Genomic DNA, 14,939 nt, shown 5'->3' on the forward strand with positions numbered 1-14,939 from the left:
TCCCCTCCAAGTCATACACCATCCCGACTTGGAAATATATCGCCGTTCCTTCATCGTCGCTGGGTCAAAATCCTGGAACTCCCTTCCTAACAACACTGTGGGAGAACCTTCACCACACGGACTGCAGCGGTTCAAGAAGGCGGCTCACCACCACCTTCTCAAGGGCAATTAGGGATGGGCAATAAATGCTGGCCTTGCCAGCGACGCCCACATCCCATGAACGAATAAAAAAAAGTTTGGTTTTGGACCTTCACAGGTATGAATAAGACATCTATCCATCTGAACATGTCTCAAAATGTTTTAATAGCAAATATATTGGTCCTGATGTAAAAGAAACATTTTCATTTCAGTTTTTAAAGTGCTTGTTGTAGCTTTGTGTCTTGGGTTATTTTACCTGAATTATGTTATTGTATTCATCTACAGTTGATGTCAATTCCTCTGCCTGGTTTATTTTCTGTAAAATAATAATGCACAGCAGCCTCAGAAACACAATGTTACAGATGCTAGGGAACTTGTACCAGATCATTGCCAAATTAAGACACTTCAAAACCTCTGAACTCTGCCCAAATCTAATTCGAGTCCCATGAGTAAATCTTTGATTCTACTCTTTAACCTACACTTCCCTACAATGTTCTCCATTCCCATTCTTACCTAATTAATACAATGTCATCTTACCATTCTTTCATGCCTCTTGCCTGATAAATATTCCTGCAACCCTCTTACAGATGTATTTAACAGCCTTACAATTGATTTGCTGAGATGTGACATGTTTGAATCAGGTTGGTAATAATACAACTACAGTGACTGAATCCACTCTTGGGGTGTGGGGCGGGGGGGGGGGGGGGGGGGAAGAGGCGATCCCAGAGAGGCGTTGAATGCACTGGTGGAGGGCTGGAGGTTTATTGTGGGCCCTGGAGGAGCCTTCTTTTGAGCGGCCTCCAGCAGTCCCCTTGAAGACCAAAGGTTTGGCCGCTTAAGACCTAGTACAACCACGCAGAGCATGTGCAACACAAGCTCCACCCATTTGTATCTGGATTTCACATTCAGGGTTCTGCAATTGGCGTAGGATGCCAATTTGCATATCTAAGCAACCCATCGCCTGTTGCAGGCTGGTGCCCTGAACAACTAAAAGTCGCCCAAGCCAGTATAGGATCTGGCCTAAATTGGGCGCAGCAGATGCAAAACTGGTAGGCGTAAGTTGATTTTTTTGTAATCTATTTCTCAATATTAAAAAGCTTAGTCAATATCTACTTTAGGAAACTTGATATAATTAGCAACCCAAGAGAATGTACATTAGTGTGAAACAAACCCATGTCATTTCTACACCCACCTCAGTTAGTAAGACATCCTTAGCAGAAATGAGTCTCTTGGCTTCGTACATCTGGTTCTAAAAAGCAAGAGCATTAACATTTTAGATATTTGTACTAGACTCTCCAGCAGCACCTTGTGGAAAAGATTTGAATACTATGGGGGTTGAGTTTCCACAGGAGTACTCCTGATCATCTACCATGACTTCAGCGAATGATCCAGCAAAACCCCGAGAAACGGCGTAAACACCATTTCTCCAGGGCATCCGCGATTCATCTGCCGAAGTTATGGTGGACAATCGGGAGGACCCCCGCAGAAATTCAGCTCACATACCTGGAACGGATAAAGAGCAATAGTATATTTTTAAGCTTTGGGAGTCAGAAAATAAACTATTTGATATTGTGAGACCCTAAATCAGTACTGTGATTAATTATAAACACACCACACAGACAATAAGTTCCTAGTTTCTATCCTCTGTCTGTGCTGAGTTAGCTGGCCTCAGCCAGGACAGCACCAGGTTACTACAATTTGCTCTGACATCCTCACAATAGACCATGCAGGGCATCACAGCCAAGCACAATCCTGTCCTCACCTGACATTTATACTTTCTAGCAAAGATCACTGGAGGAGTGAGAATCCAGCAAGTGGTGCCCCCTCTAATGAAAATGCATATGTGGTAAGCTTTCAGTAGTTCAGTGAGATACCTCCATAGCAAGTAGCAGTGTGGTGAACTAAGGGTTAATTAAGTAGCCCATTTTGCTAGCTAGAATTAGAAACAATGAACTTTTTCTTTGGCCACCTGTCTACATTATTAAATTTTCTTTATGTATAAGCCTGCTTTGTGTTAATCAAGCGAAGAGATGTGATAAAGCTGAATTCTGGTGTGGGGATCTTGTGCAGCTGTATTAATGAACACACCAAGCCAACGATAAGGAAGCCTCCCTTTTCCTTGGCGTACGCAAGTACGGGTATTATCTGTGAGTGGTCGGCCATTATGTTATTTAGCATGGCTTGCCCAGACTCGGCTTATGATTGGTGTTAACCCCTTGCTAATCATGTCCCTCCCCTCTCTGAAAATGTATAACTGTATGGATCTTCGTATGTAACTTTGCCTGTTCTATGAGATTGACAAGACTCTATCAGAGTTGAAATCGATTCTGTAGAATAGGTCAGCTGCAGCTAATAAAATTGTGTTGAACTTTAAAGGTGTATTCGACTCAGTGTTTGCTGAACCAGACTAAGGGTAAAAGAATCCAGTTCATCAGGAGCAGCAGAATCTTGAAGTGAAATGGCACTACAATGCAAGACTTTCTGGCAACAAAACATGATCAGAGAATCATAGAATCAAAGTTAATTCAAGAAACTGCCAAAAAGAAAGTATTCTTTGTACTTTTTCTAGCACTGTAGTGAGATACCTTCAGCTCGATCTTCTCTGATACCAGCTCTTCAGTTCTCCAGTGTGCGTAGTCCTTCTCAGCTGTTAGTTTCCCATTCTGCATTAGATGCAAGAAAAGTATAATTTTTTTTAATATATTGATATTGTACCAGATTTCAACATCAGATATAAAATTCTCTTCTCGTTTTATTTAATTTATGTTGGCCCCTCTTACTTTTTAACTACCTCTGTTAGGTTCCTTCTGTTATTTATATCATTCTTAAACACAAAATGACAGGTAGGTGATTTACTCCCAGATTTCAAGCGTTTTTGATGATTGGCCAGTTAATAGAGGCATGAAAGTGGTGAGGGGTGACTCAACTGTCAAATGTTCCCTCCCTGTCGGTAAATAACAGGCCACTGATTACAGTACATAATGCATTGTAATGGTGGAATTAGGGTCAGTACTTTGCACAAAGTCAAAATTATTCAGTCACAATAAATCCATAGTCCTATTAATAATACATTTTGCTTTATTTGACCTATCATCCTTATTGTTATAAAACAGCATATCCTCCGACTCATCCTGAGCACAGGAGATGGGCTAGTATACAGACAAATAGATCTACGTGAATAATATATATTTTTTCCTACAACTGCATCTCCCCATTCCAGGAGCTCACCTCTTCCTGAAGCTGACAAATTCTTGTGCTCAGATTCTGATGCTCCTTTTCCTATTGAAAAAAGATTAGATTCCTGTCAAGAGAAAACCATGTTTTTCCATCATATTTTATTAAAATACTGTGGAATAATTCCAATCATCTCTGTAATTTTCAAGCTAGACCTTAGCCTATCTACTTCAATTCTGAAAGCTTAAATTAGCTTTGCATTGAGAAACCTAGGTAAAGGCAAAGCCCATAATGAAGGACCCCACCAAGGTTGTAAACAATAGGATAGAAGATGAAATAAATCAAAAAGTAGTGGTCAGATAATGCCAAGCTTTAAAAAGTCTGTAGCTTGTAAGAGGAAGGCCTAACTGATAGAAGTCAGGATTTCCACAGTTTTGAGGACCTGGGAAAGAATGAGTAGATGGCTGATGAGTTTTGATCTGCACACAGTGAGGAAATGGTGAAGAGGAAAAGCATGTAGGACTGCTTATTTTCAGTTTAGGAGAAACAAGAGGAAAGTTGAAAGGAGCACTGACCATAGTAATATTGATGACGGACATCAGTCCTTCACCTTTGTTTCTCAATAAAATAAATGCCGTTGTCAACTCCAGATTCAACTATTCCAATGTTCTTCTGGCCAGCATCCCATCATAGAATCATAGAAGTTACAACATGGAAACAGGCCCTTCGGCCCAACATGTCCATGTCGCCCAGTTTATACCACTAAGCTAGTCCCAATTTCCTGCACTTGGCCCATATCCCTCTATACCCATCTTACCCATGTAACTGTCCAAATGCTTTTTAAAAGACAAAATTGTACCCGCCTCTACTACTGCCTCTGGCAGCTCGTTCCAGACACTCACCACCCTTTGAGTGAAAAAATTGCCCCTCTGGACCCTTTTGTATCTCTCCCCTCTCACCTTAAATCTAAGCTTTGTAAACTTCAGCTCATCCTAAACTCTGCTGCACATATCCTTTCCTGCATCAAGTCCCACTCACCCATCGCCCCTATCCTTGCTGACTTACATGTGCTCCTGGTCCACCATTAACTTAGATTTAAAATTCTCATCCTCAAGCTTAAATTCCCTCCTCATCTCTATAATCTTCCCCAGCCCTACACACACCGCATTCCCCCCTCCCCCTCACTCATCCCTCTGATTCTGGCTTCTTGTGCATCCCCCTCTCCCTTTGCCCCAGCATTGGAAACTGTGCCTTCAGCCACCTAGGCCTCATGCTCTGGAATTCGCTCCTGAAACCCATGCACCTTTCCACCTCCCCCGCCTCCTTTAACATCCTCCTTAAAGACCACCTCTTTGATCAACATTTTAGTTATCCTAGTATTTCCTCCAGCTTGGCGTCCATTTTTTTTGAATACACGCTGTGAAGCACTTTGGGATGATCTTCTACGTTAAAGGTGCTTTATAAATGCAAGTTGCTGTTATTGTTGTTGTGCTGTTTCTTACAACACTGTCCTTCAAACTGAGGCCTGAGTTGAAGTCCAGCTAAGACAAAAGTAATGAAAGTCTCTACAGTTAGGTCACTTCTTCCACATTGACCTTGTGTTTGAATCCAGTCCAAATGTAAGGAATCTTACAACACCAGGTTATAGATCAAGTCCAGATGGAGCAAATGGTATATGTTCTCCAAGGACTTCTTTTCTTTTTTTAAGGACTGGGGTTAAATTCAACCTGTGCTGTGCTGATCTGAAACTTGGTTTGATCCCTGATCTGTGCTGATTTCAAAGGAATATAGGAATATACAAGTTCAAAAGAGACTATTGCAGTCCACCTGGTTGCAATTTGAGAAATGCAATACATTATTCTCTCTCTCATAGTCTCAATCACTTTCTCTGCCAAAGATCTATCCAGTATCCTCTTAAATTTCCCCAATACTATCTACCTCCTGTGTCTTCTTTGGGGAGTATGTTCCTTTTATCTCAGTTGAGGCTTTGCTCTTCGCCTACAATTGGCCTCAGAACACCTGGGCTAGCAAGGAGAAAAAGTATCATTCAGGGTTCAGCCACCCAATCACTATCCAGTGACCACTGCTGGAAAGTGTGCCTGTTGTCGCCAGGTGAGGACAGGATCAGGTTCAGCTGTGGTGCCCCTCACTGTAGAATAACCTGCTAACAATCACTATCAAGGCTCACACATGAAGAATAGCTGTTATCTATGGTATCGTACCCACGCATGAATCAGTGGGAGAGGGTGAAACAGAGGGGGGAGGAAACGGGAAGGAGGTATTTGTTTTCAATTAGCTACAAATAAATTTAAACCAGGCAAGAACTTTAAACGTCACCTAGCCTCAATGTTTTAAAAAAAGAAATTCAATCTTAAACCCAAACTGTGCTTATAGATACATACCAGTTGTCTGTTTTGAGCCTGTAGCTTATAATTTCTGTCCTCCAAGTTCTTCACAATGGATTTTAAATCCTCCAGTTCATTCTCTAGCAATTTTGCATGCAGCAGCACTTGTTGAGAGCTGCAGGGGATAACAAGCATCATTATTTAACAATCAGCAGTAGGCAGATCTGGGTTGAGAACATGGTTTGAATTTCATAAGGGGGGGCCACGTGGAAGCTACCTTCAAATGTGCTAATAGGATTCTGTTCTGCACAAGGAAACTTTATTCTGAACCTTGATGCATGCCGTGATTTTCCACCCATAATTGACAGAAAATCACAGGCTGGGTGGGGGTACACAATTTACCGAAGAGGAAAATCTTGAAATCTAATGAATCACTCACCATAGCCTTGCTGCTAACATCTATGTGTAACTGAAGCCCCAACTCCTGACGATGCATGGTCAAATAAAAGTACACAGTTAAAATGTCCTATCTGGTTAACACACTAAGTTTTTACAGTCCCCAACCCCCCACCAAGTCTAGAAAACATTGTTAATATAAGACTGGATCTTACTTCATTGGCAGGTTAGCAGTGAAGTGAGATATCCACCCACTCATCTGACACCACCGGCAACCTGTTCAAAATTCCTAAAAAAAGGATCTAATTTTGTATCTGATGCTGATTTATAGCAGTAATACTGCCTACTGAATGCACGCAGACATATGGATGAAAAATGTCCTTGCCAGTCACATTCCTTTAACTGCGTTCTCTCATTATAAAAGGAAAAGGTAGCGCATAACGAGAAGTACGGTAACTGGAGGAGGAACAGCAATTTTGAAAACTTTTAAGTTCACACAAGGAGGAAACTTTGGAGTCATCGGAAGACAAACAGGAGAGGCTGGAGGTGAGGTGCCAAGGTCAGGTTGGTAAAGGCAGAATAAGGGGGAGCACAGGTGGTTTCAGCTATATGTGAATTGTCCAAGTATAGCAATGCCCATGTCATTATTTCTTTAAGGAGCCGTGTGCTCACACAGCTAAGTAAGCTTTTGCTAGAGGGTGATTTAGAGGAAGAAGCCAGTCGCTCAAATGAATAACCAGGCTTATCAAATTCCTCAACTCTTGCTCATCCTCTCCATCATGGCATCTCACCTGTTCCAGTAGCTGCCTGAGACACCTACTTAGGAAGAAGTAATTAGTGAGTCAAAAGGATTTTAACTGGGTGAAGCACCAAACACCAATGGGAATAAGGGCCTGGGATTGGAAAGAAAATAAAGAACTTGCAACGAGAGAACACGTTTCATAACCTCAGGTCATCCCAAATGTACTTCTGCAGTGTAGTTATTTCTGTAATGTTGGGAAACTCAGCAACCAATTTGCTGACAACAAGATCTAACAAACAACAATGAGATAAATGACCACATAAACTGTATTAAGTATGTTGGTTAAGAGATAAATGCTGGCCAGAATACTGGGAGAACTCCCCTGCCCTTTTCTGAATAGTGCAATGGAATATTTTATGCCCAACTGAGGGGGCAGATAGGACCTCAGTTTAACATTTCAACTGAAAGATAGCAACTCAAAGTGCAGCACACTCTCAGTGCTGTACTGAAGTGTCAGCCTAGATTATATAAGCAAATCTCTGGAATGGGGCTTGAACCTTCTGAGCCAGAGACCAGAGTGCTACAACTGAGCTAACACTGCTACCTTGATGACTTATACTCACCAATTAGCATACAAGATTGCTTTTGAACACTTATATATGGATTCTTGAGCAAGCAATGCTTAACGACACTGCACTTCAAAAATACAAGCAGCTTCCCACAATATAGAAGTAAATACAATATCCTGTAGAAAGCTCTTATAGGAACACAGGAACAGGAGTAGGCCATTCAGCCCCTCGTGCCTGCTCCACCATTTGATAAGATCACGGCTGATCAGTGATCTAACTCCATATACCCGCCTTTGGCCATATCCCTTAATACCTTTGGTTGCCAAAAAGCTATCTATCTCACATTTAAATTTAGCAATTGAGCTAGTATCAATTGCCATTTGCGGAAGAGAGTTCCAAACTTCTACCACCCTTTGTGTGTAGAAAAGTTTTCCAATCTCACTCCTGAAAGGTCTGGTTCTAATTTTTAGACTGTGACCCCGACTCCTAGAATCCCCAACCAGTGGAAATAGTTTCTCTCTATCCACCCTATCTGTTCCCCTTAATATCTTATAAACTTCGATCAGATCACCCCTGAACCTTCTAAACTCCAGAGAATACAACCCCAATTTGTGTAATCTCGCCTCGTAACTTAACCCTTGAAGTCCGGGTATCATTCTAGTAAACCTACGCTGCACTCCCTCCAAGGCCAATATGTCCTTCCGAAGGTGCAGTGCCCAGAACTGCTCACAGTACTCCAGGTGCGGTCTAACCAGGGTTTTGTATAGCTGCAGCATAACTTCTGCCCCCTTGTACTCTAGTCCTCTAGATATAAAGGCCAGCATTCCATTAGCCTTATTGATTATTCATGACACTTCAATGATCTATGTACCTGTACCCCCAAGTCCCTTTGGACATCCACCGTTTTTAACTTTTTACCATTTAGAAAGTACAATGTTCTATCCTTTTTTGATCCAGAGTGGATGACCTCACATTTGCCTACATTGAATTCCATTTGCCACAGTTTTGCCCATTCACCTAATCTATCAATATCCCTTTGTAATTTTATGTTTCCATCTACACTGCTCACAATGCCACCAATCTTTGTGTCATCGGCAAACTTAGATATGAGACTTTCTATGCCTTCATCTAAGTCGTTAATAAATATAGTGAATAATAAAGGCCCCAAGACAGATCCCTGCGGGATTCCACTCGTCACATCCTGCCAATGTGAGTACCTACCCATTAACCCTACTCTCTGTTGCCTTTCGCTCAGCCGACTTCCTAACCAAGTCCATACTTTTCTCTCGATTCCATGGGCTTCTAACTTAGCTAACAGTCTCTTATGTGGGACCTTATCAAATGCCTTCTGAAAGTCCATATAAATAACATCCATTGACATTCCCCTGTCCACTACTTTAGTCACCTCTTCAAAAAATTCAATCAGGTTTGTCAGGCACGACCTACCTTTCACAAATCCATGCTGGCTCTCTCTGATTAACTGAAAATTCTCGAGGTGTTCAGTCACCTTATCCTTAATTATGGACTCCAGCATTTTCCCCACAACAGATGTTAGGCTAACTGGTCTATAATTCCCTGGTTTCCCTCTCTCTCCTTTCTTAAAAAGCAGGGTGACATGTGCAATTTTCCAATCTAGTGGGACAGTTCCTGAATCTAGAGAACTTTGAAAGATTATAGTTAGGGCATTTTCAATGTGCTCACCTACTTCCTTTAACACTCTGGGATGGAAACCATCTGGTCCTGTGGATTTGTCACTCTTTAGTGCTACTATTTTCTTCATTACTGTTGCTTTACTTATGTTAATTTTATCGAGTCCCTCTAATGCCGCCGGCTCCTGGCACAATGGTCTTGCGCAGCAGGCAGTAACACCAATGTAAAAGTGTTGGATTAGCAACCAGAAAGACTTGTTTCTTGCTGTACAAGAACTGCACATTGGGAACCAATGGCACTAGAACATTATAAAAGCAGCTTAATATATTTTTGTCAACATTACTCTGCTCTATCTGCATGTTACCAAATATAATGCAAATGTGTAAGTTCATTCAAGAAATGAACAATTCTGTCATTTCACCAATCCATTCATTATCAATTAAAATCAGTGATCTCCTTCTAAACTATACAGTTGAACTTCACTATAACAAACCCCTCGGGTCCGACAGAAAAGATCGTTATATCACTATAGTAGGGTTGGCGATTTGCTGCATCAGAAAAATGAAGAAACGACCAATTTAAATTGAACATCATTTTGTTCTGTTTAAAAAATTATACAGTGCACACTGCTTCATATTATTCATGCTTTTCTCAATGTACGCTGTTTCTACCTTGTTAACCAGTCCAAAAAGATTCTCAGTTCCAGGTAATGACTGTCTTCACACAGTTGATTGTCTTTCTGAACTCATCCGGTGAAGGGATAATTGGTTCTGTGCCTTCCAAGTCCTCATCACCAGAAGTTTCCTCATCCTCTCCCAGACTGAATTCAGTAATGTCTCATCACTCATAGATGCTCACATAGAGGCTTGGTTTCTACCAATTCCTGTACTTTTGTTTCTGAAATTCCTAGTGTATCGCATTCCTCTCTAACAGATGGCATCACCTTCTTTTGATCACCATTTTCTGCAAACCATCCAGCATGTTTAAAGTAGTTCACAAAACGCATTTCTGACACCTGCTCCCATGCTTTGTGTGTGACGTGCATGGCTTCCAGAATGTCGACCTGAATTTTTTTATCACTGTCCAAGTCGTTCACTTGCAGATGTGCGGGATACTGTCGATGACCAGCAGCACTTTACAGCGTTGAGACTGCATTTTTCTGTCCAACGATCTAATCCATTCAGTCCAGGTGTCTCCGGACATCCTGGCCTTATTGTTGTTCCTGGAAATTACTGGCAGCGTCTTTCCATTTTTAAAACACCTTGGATTTGCTACTCTACCAGTGAAAAAAGGGGGCAGACGATCAGTTCCATCCACGTTTCCTCATAGTAGAAGAGTAACTCGTTATTTGCTTTGTTTAGTGCCAGCACAAGAATCACCAGCATTGGCCAGAGTTTTATTGGGAAAGAGTTGATTCGTCAACATTATAAATGTCTCTTGGACTGTAGTTCTGCATAAGAGATTTGGTCAGAGGCCAGGAATATGAGGATGTGACTGCGAGTCAGGCAGGTATGGGGACCCAGGATGCAGTGATGGAGGAGCCTCAGCCTTTGACGTTGTCCAACAGGTACGAGGTACGAGGAACTTGCTACCGGTATGGATCAAATCAAAGACAGGGAGGATGGGCAAAATGACCATGGCACCGTGGTACAGGAGGCCATCCAAGTGGGGGGAGTGAAAAGCAATGTGGTAGTGGTAGGGGATAAGAACATAAGAAATAGGAGCAGGAGTAGGCCAATGGGCCCCTCGAGCCTGCTCCGCCATTCAACAAGATCATGGCTGATCTGATCCTAACCTCAAATTTAAATTCATGTCCAATTTCCTGCCCGCTCCCCGTAACCCCTAATTCCCTTTACTTCTAGGAAACTGTCGATTTCTGTTTTAAATTTATTTAATGATGTAGCTTCCACAGCTTCCTGGGGCAGCAAATTCCACAGACCTACTACCCTCTGAGTGAAGAAGTTTCTCCTCATCTCAGTTTTGAAAGAGCATCCCCTTATTCTGAGATTATGCCCCCTAGTTCTAGTTTCACCCATCCTTGGGAACATCCTTACCGCATCCACCCGATCAAGACCCTTCACAATCTTATATGTTTCAATAAGATCGCCTCTCATTCTTCTGAACTCCAATCTATTCAACCTCTCCTCATATGTCTGCCCCCTCATCCCCGGGATTAACCGAGTGAACCTTCTTTGTACTGCCTCGAGAGCAAGTATGTCTTTTCTTAAGTATGGTCACCAAAACTGTACGCAGTATTCCAGGTGCGGTCTCACCAATACCTTATATAACTGCAGCAATACCTCCCTCTTTTTATATTCTATCCCCCGAGCAATAAAAGCCAACATTCCGTTGGCCTTCTTGATCACCTGCTGCACCTGCATACTAACATTTTGATTTTCTTGCACTAGGACCCCCAGATCCCTTTGTACTGCAGTACTTTCCAATTTCTCGCCATTAAGATAATAACTTGCTCTCTGATTTTTCCTGCCAAAGTGCATAACCTCACATTTTCCAATATTGTATTGCATCTGCCAAATCTCCGCCCACTCACCCAGCCTGTCTATATCCCCCTGTAGGTTTTTTATATCCTCCTCACTCTCTACTTTCCCTCCCATCTTTGTATCATCTGCAAACTTTGATATGTTACACTCAGTCCCCTCCTCCAAATCGTTAATATAGATTGTAAAGAGTTGGGGACCCAGCACCGACCCCTGCGGAACACCACTGGCTACTGGTTGCCAGTCCGAGAATGAACCATTTATCCCAACTCTCTGCTTCCTGTTAGATAACCAATCCTCCACCCATGCCAGAATATTACCCCCAATCCAGTGATTCTTTATCTTGAGCAATAACCTTTGATGTGGCACCTTGTCGCATGCCTTCTGGAAGTCTAAATACAATACGTCCACTGGTTCCCCTTTATCCACCCTGTACGTTATATCCTCAAAGAACTCAAGCAAATTTGTCAGATATGACTTCCCCTTCATAAAGCCATGCTGACTTTGTCCTATTAAATTATGTTTATCCAAATGTTCCGCTACCGTCTCCTTAATAATAGACTCCAAAATTTTACCCACCACAGATGTTAGGCTAACTGGTCTATAATTTCCAGCCTTCTGCCTACTACCCTTTTTAAATAAAGGTGTTACATTAGCAGTTTTCCAATCTGCCGGGACCTTTGCCGAGTCCAGAGAATTTTGGAAAATTATTACCAAAGCATCCACAATCCCTACTGCCACTTCCCTCAAGACCCTCGGATGTAAGCCGTCAGGTCCAGGGGATTTATCCGCCTTGAGTCCCATTAATTTACTGAGTACCAATTCCTTAGTGATTTTAATCGTATTTAGCTCCTCCCCCCGTTTGTCCAGTGTTGGGATATTCTTAGTGTTCTCTACCGTAAAGACTGAAACAAAATATTTGTTCAGCATTTTTGCCATCTCCACATTTCCCACCATTAATTTCCCGGTCTCATCCTCTAAGGGACCTACGTTTGCCTTAGCCACCCTTTTTCTTTTTATATAACTATAGAAACTCTTGCTATCTGTTTTTATATTTTTTGCTAATTTATTTTCATAATCTATCTTCCCTTTCTTAATCAATCCTTTAGTTACTTTTTGCTGTCTTTTGAAGACTTCCCAATCTTCTATCCTCCTACTAAGTTTGGCTACCTTATATGTCCTTGTTTTTATTCAGATACTATCCTTAATTTCTTTACTTAGCCACGGATGGCTGTCATTTCTTTTACACCCTTTCTTCCTCAGTGGAATATATATTTTTTGAAAGTTGTAAAATAACTCCTTAAATGAACACCACTGCTCATGTACCGTCTTACCCTTTAATCTATTTTCCCAGTCCACTTTAATCAATTCCGCTCTCATACCATCATAGTCTCCTTTATTCAAGCTCAGTACGCTTGTTTGAGAACCAACCTTCTCACCCTCTAATTGGATATGGAATGTAACCATGTTATGGTCACTCATTCCAAGGGGATCCTTAACTAGGACATTATTAATTAATCCTGGCTCATTACACAGGACCAGGTCCAAGGTTGCCTGTCCCCTTGTAGGATCAGTTACATGCTGCTCAAGAAATCCAACCCTAATACACTCAATAAACTCTTCCTCAAGGCTGCCCTGCCCAATTTGATTTGTCCAGTTAATGTGATAGTTAAAATCCCCCATAATAATAGCTGTTCCCTTATTACATGCCCCGACTATTTCCTGATTAATACTTCCTCCAGCAGAGTTGCAACTATTAGGAGGCCTATATACTATGCCCACGAGTGTTTTTTTCCCCTTATTATTCCTTATCTCTACCCAAACTGTTTCATTGTCCCAATCCTTTGTCCCAATATAATTTCTCTGTATTACAGTGATTCCTTCCTTTATTAACATAGCCACCCCACCTCCCCTTCCTTCCTGCCGGTCCTTCCTGATTGTTAAATACCATGGCATATTTAATTCCCAGTCGTTGTCACCCTGCAGCCATGTTTCTGTAATGGCCACAAGATCATACCCATACGTAGTTATTTGTGCCGTTAACTCATCCATTTTGTTACGAATGCTATGTGCATTCAGATAAAGAACTTTCAAATATGTTTTGTGACACTTAGTTCCTGCTTTTTCCTTTTTTAACACTTTACCTTTTACTCCATACCTTCTGTCCCTTCCTGACACGCTTTCCTCTGTCTCCCTGCTCAGGTTCCCAACCCCCTGCCACAGCTTTGATGCTGGGTTAATCGCCTTACGCCTTCTAGTTTTTATTTTATCTGTCGTGCCTAAAGTACACTTTCTTTCCGCTGCTCTACGCTTTTCCCTTTCACTTGTTCTTGAACAACTGTTTGTACTATTTGTATTGTAGATTTCCCCTGGGTCTTCCCCTCTCTTGCTGCTCTCAACATTATTCTCTTCTGACTCCCCGCTCAGGTTCCCATCCCCCTGCCACTCTAGTTTAAACCTTCCCCAACAGCACTAGCAAACACCCCCACGAGGACATTGGTCCCGGTCCTGCTCGGGTGTAACCCGTCACGCTTGTACAGGTCCCACCTTCCCCAGAACTGGTCCCAATGTCCCAGGAATCTAAATCCCTCCTTCCTACACCATCCCTGCAGCCACGCATTCATCCTGTCTATTCTCCTGTTCCTATACTCACTGGCACGTGGCACCAGTAGTAATCCTGAGATCACTACCTTTGAAGTCCTGCTTTTTAATTTATCTCCTAACTCCTTAAATTCACTTTGCAGGACCTCATCCATTTTTTTTTACCTATGTCGTTGGTACCAATATGGACCACGACTACTGGCTGTTCACCCTCCCCCTTCAGAACGCCCTGCAGCCGCTCCGTGACATCCTTGACCCTAGCACCAGGGAGGCAACATACCATCCTGGAGTCACGTTTGCGGCTGCAGAAACGCCTATCTGTTCCCCTTACAATTGAATCCCCTATCACTATAGCCCTGCCACTCTTCTTCCTCCCCTCCTGTGCAGCAGAGCTACCCGTGGTGCCCCGAACCTGGCTGTTGTTGCTTTCCGCTGATAAGCCATCTCCCCCAACAGTATCTAAAGCAGAATATCTGTTTGAGAGGGAGATGGCCCCAGGGGACTCCTGCTCTACCTGCCTAGTCAGGGGGATCGATACAGTTCTCTGCAGCCACGACCGGGAGTCCCGAAGGCTGTGTTGCCCGCCCGGTTTAAATTTTACCAGTTTAAAAAGAAAAGTTAAGGCTGTAGAGCACAGTAGCAATTTGGATAAAAACAAGCATTGTGTCAGGAAGGGACTGTCTTAAATTTTCAATCATGCCGCTGCATAAAGTGAGAAGTTTTCGATGCCTAAAGAACAAATTTTTCGGCCTTTGCACGTAACACATCGCCCAGCAGTGGAATGTAATTCTATTCTCTCTGGCTGTTTTAATCCAGCGATAGACTC

General features: G+C 42.3%; 1 long non-coding RNA gene across 1 annotated transcript; it reads right to left on the reverse strand.

The window, feature by feature from the left end:
* Positions 1-393: 393 nt before the first annotated feature.
* Positions 394-2,803, reverse strand: LOC137305438 (uncharacterized). The gene is made up of 3 exons (XR_010958713.1): positions 2,724-2,803; positions 1,331-1,387; positions 394-454 (listed from the first exon to the last, which is right to left on the reverse strand). It is a non-coding gene; the product is annotated as an uncharacterized lncRNA (long non-coding RNA).
* Between the last annotated feature and the right edge of the window lie 12,136 nt (positions 2,804-14,939).

This window comes from Heptranchias perlo, chromosome 40, assembly GCF_035084215.1.
Source record: "Heptranchias perlo isolate sHepPer1 chromosome 40, sHepPer1.hap1, whole genome shotgun sequence".
Taxonomy (NCBI): Eukaryota; Metazoa; Chordata; class Chondrichthyes; order Hexanchiformes; family Hexanchidae; genus Heptranchias; species Heptranchias perlo.